The sequence below is a fragment of the Crocodylus siamensis genome, chromosome 1 (genome assembly GCF_052110815.1).
Source record: "Crocodylus siamensis isolate JL-2025a chromosome 1, ASM5211081v1, whole genome shotgun sequence".
Classification (NCBI taxonomy): Eukaryota; Metazoa; Chordata; order Crocodylia; family Crocodylidae; genus Crocodylus; species Crocodylus siamensis.
In genome coordinates, this window is record NC_143395.1 from 423,671,555 (window position 1) to 423,683,757 (window position 12,203).

The window sequence follows — 12,203 nt, forward strand, 5'->3', positions numbered from 1 at the left end:
TGCCGGCCCAAGCTGAGGGAGTAGTAGATATGCTGGAGGGTAGTGCTAGGGTTCAGAGTGACCCAGACAAATTGGAGGGTTGGGCAGACCCTACGAGGAGAGGCTGTGGGACCTGAACCTGTTTAGCCTGCACAAGAGAAGGCTGAGACGGGACCTGGTGGCCATCTCTAAACTTACTGGGGGAGAGACCTCGTTCTCCCGAGCGCCTCCCAGAGTAACAAGGAATAACGGCCAGAAGTTGTTAGAGAGTTCATTCAGACTAGACATCGGGAGGCGCTACTTCACTGTCAGGGCGGCTAGGATCTGGAAGCAGCTTGCAAGGGAAGTGGTGCTGGCTCCTAGCTTGGGGTCTTTAAGAGGAGGCTTGATGACTACCCAGATGGGGTGATTTGCGCCCGGTTTTCTCTCCTGCCAAGGGCACTGGGTCTGACTGGATCTGCAAGGTCTGTTCTGACCCTACATCTATGAATCTATGGAAAAAGCAATCTCACGAGGTTCAATAAAGACAAGTGCAAAGTCCTGCACCTAGGACAGAGCAGTCCCATGCACCGGTGCGGGCTGGGGGGGGGAACGGGCTGGGCAGCAGCTCTGCAGAAAAGGACCTGGAGGTGACAGGGGACAGGAAGCTGAAGAGGAGCCAGCAGTGTGTCCTTGTTGCAAAGAAGGGTAACGGCATCCTATCCTGGGCTGCATTGGGAGGAGTGTTGCTAGCAGGGGAAGGGAAGCGATTCTTGCCCCCTGTTCAGCACTGGGGAGGGCACAGCTGGAGTATTGCATTCAGTGCTGGGCCACCCGTAACAGAAAGGATGTGAAGAGATGAGAGAGAGGGCAACGACAATAGGGAGGGAGTTGGGGAATATGACCTGTGAGAAGAGGCTGAGGGAGTTGGGTTTATTTCAGTTGGAAAATACCAGACTGAGAGGGGATTTAATAACAGCTTTCAGCTCCCTGAAGGGCGCTTCCAAGGAGGACGGACTGTTCTCAGAGGTGAGAAGTGACAGAGCAAGGAGCAACGGTCTCAAGTTGCATCAAGGGAAGTTCGGGTTAGCATTAGGGAGACTTGTCTGAGGAGGAGGGTGGGGAAGCACTGGAGCAGGCTCCGCAGGGAGGTGGTGCAGTCTCCATCCTTGGAGGTGTTGAAGACCCGGGTAGACAAAACCTGGGCTGGGATGATGTAGTTGGGGCTGGTCCTGCCTGGAGCAGGGCTGGACTAGATGTGACCCCCGGAGGCCGCTTCAGCCCTCCTTGTCTGTGACTGCACGGCTGATCTTATAGTTTCATAGTTTCTAGGGTCGGAAGGGACCTGAGCAGATCATCTAGTCCGACCCCCTGCCATGGCAGGAAAGACTATTGGGGTCAAACGACCCCAGCAAGGTGTTCATCCAACCTGCTCGTAAAAACCCCCGGATAGGAGCCAGCACCACTTCTCTTGGAAATTGGTTCCAGACCCTAGCTGCCCTGACCAGGAAGTAGCACCTCCTGAAAGCTAACCTAAACCTGCCCTCTGCCAGCTTGTGACCGTTATTCCTGGTCACTCCTGGCGGTGCTCGGGGGAACAGGGACTCCCCCAATGCCTGCCGATCCCCCCTGACTAGTTTATAACAAGCCACAAGATCCCCCCTCAGCCTTCTCTTGTGGAGGCTCAACAGGTTCAGGTCCCGTAGCCTCTCGTCATAGGGCCTCCCTGCTGTCCCCTGATAAGGCGAGTGGCCTCCTCTGGACCCTCTCCACGCTGTCCACATCCCTCTTGAAGTGCAGCGCCCAGAACTGGACACAGGATTCCAGCTCCGGCCTGACCAGTGCCGCGTAGAGGGGGAGGATCACCTCCTTGGACCTGCTCCAGATGCAACTAGGGATGCATGAGAAGGTGCGGTTGGCCTTCCTAACTGCCTCCGCACCCTGCCGGCCCATGGTCCTCTTGGAGTCAATGACGACTGCAACATCCTTTTCCGCCTCCGTGCTGACAAGAGGGGAGATCCTTAACCTGTAGGTATGGTGCCGGTTGGTCCTCCCCAGGTGCATCACCTTGCACTTGTCTGTGTTGAAACCCATCCTATTATCATCCGCCCACCCTTGTAACCTGTCTAGGTCTGATTGTAGCCTGTTCCTCCCTTCCAGTGTGCCCACATCCCCCCACATCTTAGTGTCATCAGCAAATTTGAGCAGGGTGCTTTTTACCCCCTCAGCCAAGTCGCTGATGAAGATGTTGAACGGTGCGGGCCGAGGACCGAGCCCTGCGGAGCCCCACCTACGAGCGCAGCCTCCGACTTCTGGCAGCTCCAGCTCTGGGCGCCGTGGCCGCAGCCCCTGGGTCTCTGCATCCGACTGAGGTCGTGGGCACCCCTTGGACCACCGCGGCCCTTCCCCATCCCTGGCAGGGCCAGCTGGAAGGAGCCACTGCCAGGGCCTCACCAAGCTCCTGCATGTCCTTGCCCACGGCGCGAGGGCCGCGAGCAGGGTGGATTTCATCAGGGCCCAACTCCCGCCGAAGCTTCTGCCGTGGGGACTTCGGCAGCGGTAAGCGTATCGTGTTTCTGAGGGAGACTTGCGTCAACCCCCTGGTGACGGCATCCGCCGTGACGGGACAGTACTTACCCGCCTTCCTGCTGACGACAGCCCGCCTGGAGGCGGGGCCCTGGTTGCCCCTGGCGCGGAGGAAGCGAGACCCCGCCCCTCCGCGGCTGCAAAGCCCCCTGGGAGGAGCCCGCGGCCCCGCCCTCCGGCCCGCCCGGGAAGCGGCGGGAGGAGGCTCGGAGGCTGCCGGGGTGCGGGCGGCGGGGCCCGGATCTCCCGTCCCTGGTCGGCTTGGTGCCGTCGCCTTTCCCGCAGCCGCGCCCGGCGTGAGCGCGGGGAGAGCCCGGCCCGGCCCGGCCCGGCCGACGAGGCGCCTCCTGAGGAGACGTGGCCCTGCCGAGGGGGCTCGGCGGGGGCAGGCGGAGGACGGGAAGCTCCCGGGGAGAGCGTTTGTCTGGTGCCATCCGCACCTCCCCGTGTCCGGGGGACGTCCCCCCAGATCCCGGCTCCCCAGCGACACGTTTGTGTGTCCCCAGGTCAGGTGCGTGTGGAGGTCGAGGAGGTGTCCTCAGACACGATGCAGCCCCCCGGGGCCCTGCCGGAGCCTGGGGACTCCTGGGAGCAGCCGCCGAAGGCCCACGGTGAGGACAGGCCCCGGCGGGGGCAGGAGATGGGGACCCCCGGGCCCGAGGACGAGCTGCCCCATGTCGCCACAGCGGAGCCCCCGCCCCACCCCGAGCCAGGCCCTTGCCAGCCTTCCTGACGTACAAGGCTAACCCGGGCTCGACACCCAAAGAGCAACAGTTCCCTCCCCACGCACCACGCCATTGTCACTGTTGGCTCCTGGGCTTAGGCCAGTTGAGTTTGGGGGGCAACTAAGTAGAAAACAGGGCTGGGAGTGGGGTCGCAGGCACAAAAGAAGTGCTGCTGCAAGGGGGGACAGCGAGCGGCGCGGACAGTGTCCGGCGGGTCTTGAGTGAGCGCAAGGAGCGCGGGGCAGGTGAGTTATGGGCAGCCGCCCTGGGCGTGGGTCTGGGTGCCTGAGTGGCTGTCCTGGGCTCAGGGTGAGAGGCTCCAATGCCGGCTGCTGCCCGGGACGGGGCCACAAGGTTAAAGAGCCACGTGGCTCAGGTGGGACAGGACTGTGGTCTGCATGGGCAGTTCGAGGTCCCAGATGTTTCTCACTGCCTGTGTGCAGCTCCCCACACAAAGATGCCTTATGGCTGTTGGCTCTTGCCGTGCTGCCATGGTCGCAGTCGGGGATCTCGTTGCTGTTCTAATGATCAGTGTTGTAATAATATCAGTCGGTCAGAGGCCGGTGCCGCCCCCCTCGTCACCATTAGGCTGAGGCTGGTTCAAGTGATGGGCAACTGGGATTCCCCAGGGACTTCCAGCTGGTCCCGGTGCAGTTAACCCAGGCGTGGGTCGTGGTGCAGACCCGCGGGACAGGGGAGACCTTGGAGCTGTCAGCACATGGAAGCTTCTCAGGCAGGTGCCCCGAACCAAGCCCTTGCCCAAATCTCTCTGTCAGAAGTGTTTGGTGGGTCCGTGCTCCAACAGATGCGTGCTGGTTGTTCTCCCTGTGCCCCTGGAAGCATTTCACGTGACTGTACTGTGCATTTCCCCTCTTCCCCCCTGAAAATGTGGATGAGAGACAGCACCAACATGGCTGCAGCTTCTTTCCCAGCAGCGATGTCCCTGCCGGCTCTGACACGGTGCTGTGATCACCACCTGCACTGGGACACATCTCAGGGCTCATTTCCAGCCTTGTGCCTGTGGAGGTCTGTGAGCAAGTGCTGTGGGATCATAGATTTCATAGACATCAGGGCTGGAAGGGACCTCGGGAGATCCTCGAGTCCAGCCCCCTGCCCAAAGGGCAGGAAGTCAGCTGGGGTCATAGGATCCCAGCAAGATAAGCATCCAATTTCCTCTTGAAGGTGTTCAATGTAGGTGCTTGAACCACCTCCGCTGGCAGACTGTTCCAGACCTTGGGGGCTCGGACAGTAAAGAAATTCTTTCTTATGTCCAGCCTGAAACGGTCTTGCAGGAGTTTGTGACCGTTCGACCTCGTCATCCCTTGGGGCGCTCTGGTGAATAAACGTTCCCCCAGATCCTGGTGGTCACCCCTGATAAACTTATAGGTGGCCATCAGATCACCCCTGAGCCTGCGCTTTTCCAGGCTAAAGAGTCCCATGTCTCTCAGCCTGTCATCGTAAGATCTGTTTTCCTGACCTCTGATCATGCGCGTGGCTCTCCTCTGGACTCTCTCAAGCTTTTCCACATCCTTTTTGAATTGTGGAGCCCAGAACTGGACGCAGTACTCCAGCTGCGGCCTCACCAAGGCCGAGTACAAGGGGAGAATGACGTCCCGGGATTTGCTCGAGAAGCATCTATGGATGCAAGCCAGCGTTTTGGTCGCTTTACTAGCCGCAGCATCGCAGTGCAGGCTCATGTTCATCTTGTGGTCAATGATGACCCCCAAGTCTCTTTCTTCTGTAGTGCTATCCAACGTGAGTCTCCCTTCTTCCACACACTGCCGCCTCCAGCTCCCTTCACCCCGTGCCAGTCCAGGTAGACGAGCAGGGCTTTCCCCTGCCACCACCCCAGGGCTCACCTGTGCACTCTCTTCCCACCCGCAGGTGCCGGGACCCTGAGCAGAGGGATGAGCAGCCTCCCGAGGAAGGGCCTGTCAACCTGGAGCTGCAGAGACCCTCCCCAGGGAGACGGGGACAGAGCGGCTCCCTGACACCTGGGCAGGGGGAGAGCATGGAGGTGAGCAGGGCACGAGCTCGAGGTGGGGGTGGGAGTGCAACTGGGGCAGAGGCCAGGAGGAGGCAGGGGTGCTGTCAAGAGTTTGGGGAGCAGAGACCTGAAGAGTGAGAAGTCTCTGGTGACAGCGTTGCAAACACCCCCGGCTGCATTAGCCAGGAGCGCGCTCCGGGGTGCAGAGAGCCAGGGGTGCTGGCACGGGAAGGCTGGTCGGAGTCTCTGGAGCTGGGCTCCCTGCCTCTGAATGTGCTGCCTGGGCTGCCTCCAAGGGCCGAGGAAATGGAGCCTGTTGACCTGGGCTGAGGCCGACACACGAGCTCCTATGTCCACAGCTGCATCCATAGCTATGCTGCAAATACTTGTAGCAGAGCAAGTACAGACAGGGCCACGGGGGCCAGAGACACTAATGCTGTAACGCTTGTGCCTGCAGCTCCAGGAGGTCTTTAAGGACGTGGCAGTGTATTTCACACGGGAGGAGTGGGAGCTGCTGGAAGAGGAAGACAAGGGGCTTTACCGGGACCAGATGCTGAGGAACTACCAAGCCCTCGTTTCCCTGGGTAAAGTTCTTGCCTCCCCCTGCAGCCATCTGAGCTCTGAAGTGGTATTGTCTTCTCCCTTGTTTTAACAGTCTCTCACCCCATTCTCATTAAGAAATTAGGCGACTGTGGCATTGATGCCTACACAGTCAAATGGGTCACAAATTGGCGGGAGGGCCGCACCCAGTGAGTGGTGGTGGACGGCTCTTTTTTGACCTGGAGGTATGTTGGCAGTGGGGTCCTCCAGGGCTTGGTCCTCGGACCCTGCACTGTTCAACATCTTCATCACCAGCTTGGAGAAATTCACGGATGACACTAAGATGGCGGGGGAAGTGGGCACGCTGGAGTAGAGGGACAGGCCGCAACTAGATCTAGAAAGGTTACGGGTGGGTGGATGAGAACAGGATGAGATTCGGTATTGACAAGTGCAAGGTACTGCACGTAGGGAGGAAGAACCAGCAGCGTACCTACAGGTTGGGGAACCCTTCTCCTCAGCAAAGAGGCAAAAAGGGATCTTGGAGTCATTATTGATGCCAAAATGTATATGGCCCACCAATGTGGGTACGTGGTCAGAGAGCCTAACCGCACCTTGTCATGCATCTACAGATGCATCTTGAGCAGGTCCAAGGAGGTGATCCTTCCCTTCTATGTGACACTGGTCAGGCCACAGTGGGAGTACTGCGTCCAGTCCCAGGTGCCGCACTTCAGGAGGGATGTGGACAACATGGAGAGGGTCCAGAGGAGACCACTCGCATGATCAGGTAGCAGCAGGGCAGGCCCTATGAGGAGAGGCTACGGGACCTGAACCTGTTCAGCCTCCAAAGAGAATGGCTGAGGGGGATCTGGTGGCTGTCTGCAAACTGGCAAAGGGGGACCAGCAGGCAATGGGAGAGTCCCTGTTCCCCTGAGCACTACCTGGAGTAATGAGGAATAATGGCCATAAGTTGACTGAGAGTAGATTCAGACTAAGTATCAGAAGGTGCTACTTCACAGTCAGGGTGGCTAGGAGCTGAAACCAACTTCCAAGGGAAGCGGTGCTCACCCCTACCCTGGGGATCTTCAAAAGGAGGCTGGATAATCACCTAGCCAGGGTTGTTTGACCCCAGGATTCATTCCTGCCCATGGCAGGGGCCGGAATTGATGATCTACTCGGGTCCCTTCCAACCCTACCAACTATGAAACTATGAACTTTTGGCTGGTGGCTTAAATCCCTTTGCTCATCACTGCTCTGTCCTTAATGAGACCTCACATCTCACACTTGTATATATTCCTCCTTCATTTGATCCAACCACCTTCCCTGGAGTCTTCCTCCTTGATAACATGATTTCCCTTTGCCTTCTCACCATGATCATATCATTTCCCATTCATTGTGCCTAAAAATGCAGTAACAGCCATTCCTTGGGCAGTTATTTTGAGTTTCATAGATTTCATAGACATTAGGGCTGGAAGGGACCTCGGAAGATCATCGAGTTGCTCCCTCTCTTGCTTAGTGTGTCCTGTCCAAACTCATTTCCACTCATTTGCCTGGAATTACACTGGTGTTTGCTTTCCTATGACCGTGCTTCCACTACCTGGATGAAAAGGACCATCCTCTTCTCCCTGCTATGCCTTCCCTTTCATCCTAAATGTCCATCCTCCCTTGTCCTACAAGTCCTCAGTATAATTCCTGAGTTCATTGGCTCCATTCCCCAAATTTCAGTTGCTTATTCTGCATCCAGTACCAGTGGCTAAACTCAGGCCCTCTCAGAGGTTGTGAGAGGCCCGGGCCACTTCCATTTTTTGAGGCTCCTGGTCTATTCAAAAATGAAATGCCAGAACTTGTGGTATATTTGAATGTTTACATTGAAGAAATTGACACTTTTAACACAAAAAAAATACAATGCAATAATTTGTAATAAATGTTCCTTTTTTCTTTAACACAGTCTAAATTTGAGGCCCTCCATGAATGAGAGGCCTGGGCCAAATGGCCCTCCTGCCCCCCCCCCCCCTCCGTAATAGGCCCTGGTTAAACTTATTCTACCCACTGCCCAAACAGGATATCGAGGTCCCACACCTGATTTGATCTGCCGTATCCAGCGAGGACAGGTGGAGCTGTGGGTCTGTGATGATGAGGACTGTGGGGCAATCTCGAAGTTGGAGGACCTGCTGCCCGGTGAGTTGTGGCTGTCCCCTCCACCCAACTGCCCTCTCACAAACGCTCCGTGCCCAGGGTGAAAGGGAGCCTGGAAACTGGAGACCTGCCCTGTGCTGCCATTTCAGGGTGCTGACCTCAAATAGCTTATGCTGTCATGTTTGCAGACAGGTCTTGTTCCTCTCCCTGAAATTCAAAGTGTGGAAACTGTCAGTAGGCTTTTTGCCAAAGACCCCCAATGTTTGACATGGCCCCTTCCTGATTTAATATCAAGTAAACTTTAATAGTAGATTATTACAAGTTCCTCCCTACAATACAACCTGACACATGGCTCCTTTAGACATTACAGCAGCAGTGTTTGGTGGTGCTCTCCTCGTGTCCTCCGCTGGGTGTGGGAGATGTTTGTTTCTGGCTTTCCCACTGTTCACGTTGAAATTGCACGACCGCCCCGCAACTCCCCTGAATAGGAGCATGCACACAACACCCTCTTCCTGTGTTTGTCCACTACTTTAATAACTTTCTCATGTCAAACTGTCTAATCCTCAAGTTCCTTACCAGCTGAACAGTTTTTCACCACTGATAATTATGGGTAAGTTTTTTTTTTTAAGCTCTTCCAGTACTCAAATGATGGTTTTCTATGATATTTTCTATGATATTTATGGCTGTTTAGATCAGAGAAACATCCCATGATCAGAGCTGTTTGGGACCAGACGTCTTCTCATGAATTCTTCCCCTTTTATACAGTGGGCAACACTTTCCTTGTTGTTTCAAATGTATTGCTTGTGCCATTGTAGATAAGGGTCAAAAGGAAACCACCAAAAGGATGAGAATACAAACAAACAGTCAATCCGCCCTTCTCGATCTCTGACGTGACTGATATTTTTGAGGCCCTGGTGGCCATACTCCAGGGATGTACCATTTTCTGTAGCCACTTTGCAGATATTCCAGAACCCGTCCAGAAGTTGTGCTTGCATTTCCTTGTCTAGCATAGTTAACGTTGCAGCCACTTCACTGATTCCCCTCTTTGCAGCTTGAGAGGCTGCTTTTTTAGCAATCTTTTCTATTTCGAGTGACAGCTGCTGCAAGGTGTACCCTGCCATACATCTTCCCTTCTTGCCTTTCACCAGGGGTTTTCTGTTGGCGTAGGCTCCCCCTATCCTTTTCCCAGGCAAGAGGAACCCACAAGGAAGTGGGAGCCAAGTTTTTCAGGTGCTCTTCACTCGCCTTTCTCAGGGGTGGCAACGTGGCATTTTGTAGAGACTGCCCTGCCGCAAGTAGCTCCACCACACTAACCAGTCCTAGGAGGGTGTAGTTTTCAGGACTTACACAGGACTAATCTTTTGGTGGTTCTGCCCCAGTTATCTTCACCCTCATGGGCACAGTCTCTCACTTCTGGGCTTTTTGCACCCCCCCTGCCATTTTTGTTGGACAAGAGAGAGGCTGGGGCTGTACCTGGTGTCTCCTGGTCCAGTTGACCTGGAGCACAGGACGTGTGTAATCCTGGTGTCAGGGTGCTTGAAGTGGGTGGGATTCAGAAGATTTCATTTTGTGGGGGGAAGTGAATCTTCCAGTGTTTACACCAGAATCTCCCCGTGCCAGGGCAGACAAAGCCTGATAGGTCACCTGCTCCTGTGACGTGGAGGCTGCCTGGGATTCATTAGCAGAGGAAAGCTCCATGGCTTCATTCCCTGGCAGCAGGGCAGGGACTAACTTGGTGTTTTTCCTCCCATGCAGGACATGCCTGGCCACTGAGCGGAAATGAGGAGCAGGCTCCTGAGGAAGGGCCTGGAAAGCCACCATGGGCTTCCCTGGGGAGTAGGGGTGAGGTGGCTTCCCTGAGCCCAGCGAAGGACCAGCCACAAGGGTCAGGGGATGCCCCCAAGACAGGAGAATGTAGCAGTGAAGGAGGTCCCATCTCTAGTTGTGCATTGGAGTGAAGAAGGGAAAGAAGCCAGAAACAGCCCAAGGTGCAGGGAAGAATTTGTGGTGCCGCAACGCCTGAAGAGGCAGAAAGCAAAGGTCCACTATAGAGAGAGACTGCATGCAAACCAAGGCAGTGGGGATGGCCTCCGAGGGCAGCAGGAGCCCACCACCAAGCCCAGGGGGAGAACCCAGCCCTGCCCTGAGTGCACAAAAGGTTTTAGCTGCCCATTGCACCTGGCTCTGCACAAGATAAAGCACGCTGGGGAGAAGCCCCATGTTGGCACCGAGTGTGGGAAGAGGTTGACCTGGCTCGCTGTGCAGAGGAGGCAGCGGCCACACTGCTGCGCAAGGTGTGGGGAGAGCTTCAGGCTGCCCTCCAGCCTGGCCAAGCACAAGTGCATGGACACAAGGGAGAAGCCACATCAGTGCTCTGTGTGTGGGAAGAGCTTCATCTCCTCGTCCAAGCTGGCTGAACACCAGCGTTATCCACACAGGGGAGAAGCCATATCAGTGCTCTGAATGTGGGAAGAGCTTCAGTTTTCCAATCCTCCTCTGAGTGTGGGACCTGTCCACACAGGGGAGAAGCCATATCAGTGCTCTGATCAGCACCAGCGCATCCACACAGGGGAGAAGCCATATCAGTGCTCTGAGTGTGGGAAGAGCTTCAGTTGTTCCTCCTCCTGGCCATGCACAAGCGCATCCACACAGGGGAGAAGCCATATCAGTGCTCTGAGTGTGGGAAGAGCTTCACCTCTTCCTCCAGTTGTCTTCGGCATCAGCGCATCCACACAGGGGAGAAGCCATATCAGTGCTCTGAGTGTGGGAAGAGCTTCAGTTGTTCCTCCTCCCTGGCCATGCACCAGCGCATCCACACAGGGGAGAAGCCATATCAGTGCTCTGAGTGTGGGAAGAGCTTCACCCAGTCCTCCCACCTGTCCACCAGCACCAGCCATATCCACACAGGGGAGAAGCCACATCAAGTGCTCTGTGTGTGGGAAGAGCTTCACCCACTCCTCCAACCTGGCCAAGCACCAGCGCATCCACACAGGGGAGAAGCCATATCAGTGCTCTGAGTGTGGGAAGAGCTTCAGTTATACTCCACCAGCGCATCCACACAGGGGAGAAGCCATATCTTGCCCAAGCACAAGCGCATCCACACAGGGGAGAAGCCATATCAGTGCTCTGAGTGTGGGAAGAGCTTCACCCAGTCCTCCACCTGTCCCGGCACCAGCGCATCCACACAGGGGAGAAGCCATATCAGTGCTCTGAGTGTGGGAAGAGCTTCAGTTTCCTCCTCTGACCTGTCCCAACACCAGCGCATCCACACAGGGGAGAAGCCATATCAGTGCTCTGAGTGTGGGAAGAGCTTCAGTTATTCCTCCCACCTGGCCAGCACAAGCGCATCCACACAGGGGAGAAGCCATATCAGTGCTCTGAGTGTGGGAAGAGCTTCACTCCTCCAACCTGTCTGTGCACCAGCGCATCCACACAGGGGAGAAGCCATATCAGTGCTCTGAGTGTGGGAAGAGCTTCAGTTGTTCCTCCTCTGGCCTGACCCAGCACAAGCGCATCCACACAGGAGAGAAGCCATATCAGTGCTCTGAGTGTGGGAAGAGCTTCACCTGTCCTCCCACCTGGCCCAAGCACCAGCGCATCCACACAGGGGAGAAGCCATATCAGTGCTCTGTGTGTGGGAAGAGCTTCACCCAGTCCTCCACCTGGCCCAGCACCAGCGCATCCACAAAGAAGAGAAGACACATCATTCCTCTTAGTGTAGGAAGAACTTCACCTACTCCTCCAGGTTGTGCCAAACACCAGTGTATCTACACAGGGGAGAAGCTACATCGGTGCTCTGAGTATTGGAAAAGCTTCACCCATCTGTCCCACCCGTCCTGGAATCAGCACATCCACACCCAGAAGCATCGCTAATTCTGCCAGCAGTGCAGGAAGGGCGTGGAGATGTCTGCCTGCTCAGCACCCACCAGTGGTGCAATCAGCCAAGTATCCTCATGCTGGTGGGCTGCAGAAAGATTTCCCTCAGCCTGTGTCTCTTGTTGGGAACAGTGGGAGTCCAGAGCCCAGAGGCTGGCCCACAAGGTTTGATTGTGGGGAGGGGTTAAGAAGAAACACCTGTGTTTAGTCAGGCTTCTGGCCTGCTTGACTAGAAAAACAGACAATGACAAGTAGTGGTCATACAGCTTATTTCAGTTACATGTTGAGATAAGAAATCCTGCATGTCTTATTACCCTGTGCACAGATGTTTCATTTAAGTAAAATGCCTGCATGTCTGTGTGTAATTTATTATCATTTTGGTTTCTCCAAAGTCATAT

The 12,203-nt window shown here is 55.7% G+C and overlaps 1 pseudogene across 1 annotated transcript; it reads left to right on the forward strand.

Moving 5' to 3' along the window:
• The first annotated feature begins 2,423 nt into the window (after positions 1-2,423).
• LOC149875694 (uncharacterized) lies at positions 2,424-11,390 on the forward strand (annotated as a pseudogene). The gene is made up of 6 exons (XR_016444204.1): positions 2,424-3,055; positions 5,154-5,286; positions 5,714-5,840; positions 7,855-7,971; positions 9,685-9,771; positions 10,451-11,390. The product of XR_016444204.1 is annotated as an uncharacterized LOC149875694 (transcript).
• The last annotated feature ends 813 nt before the right edge of the window (positions 11,391-12,203 follow it).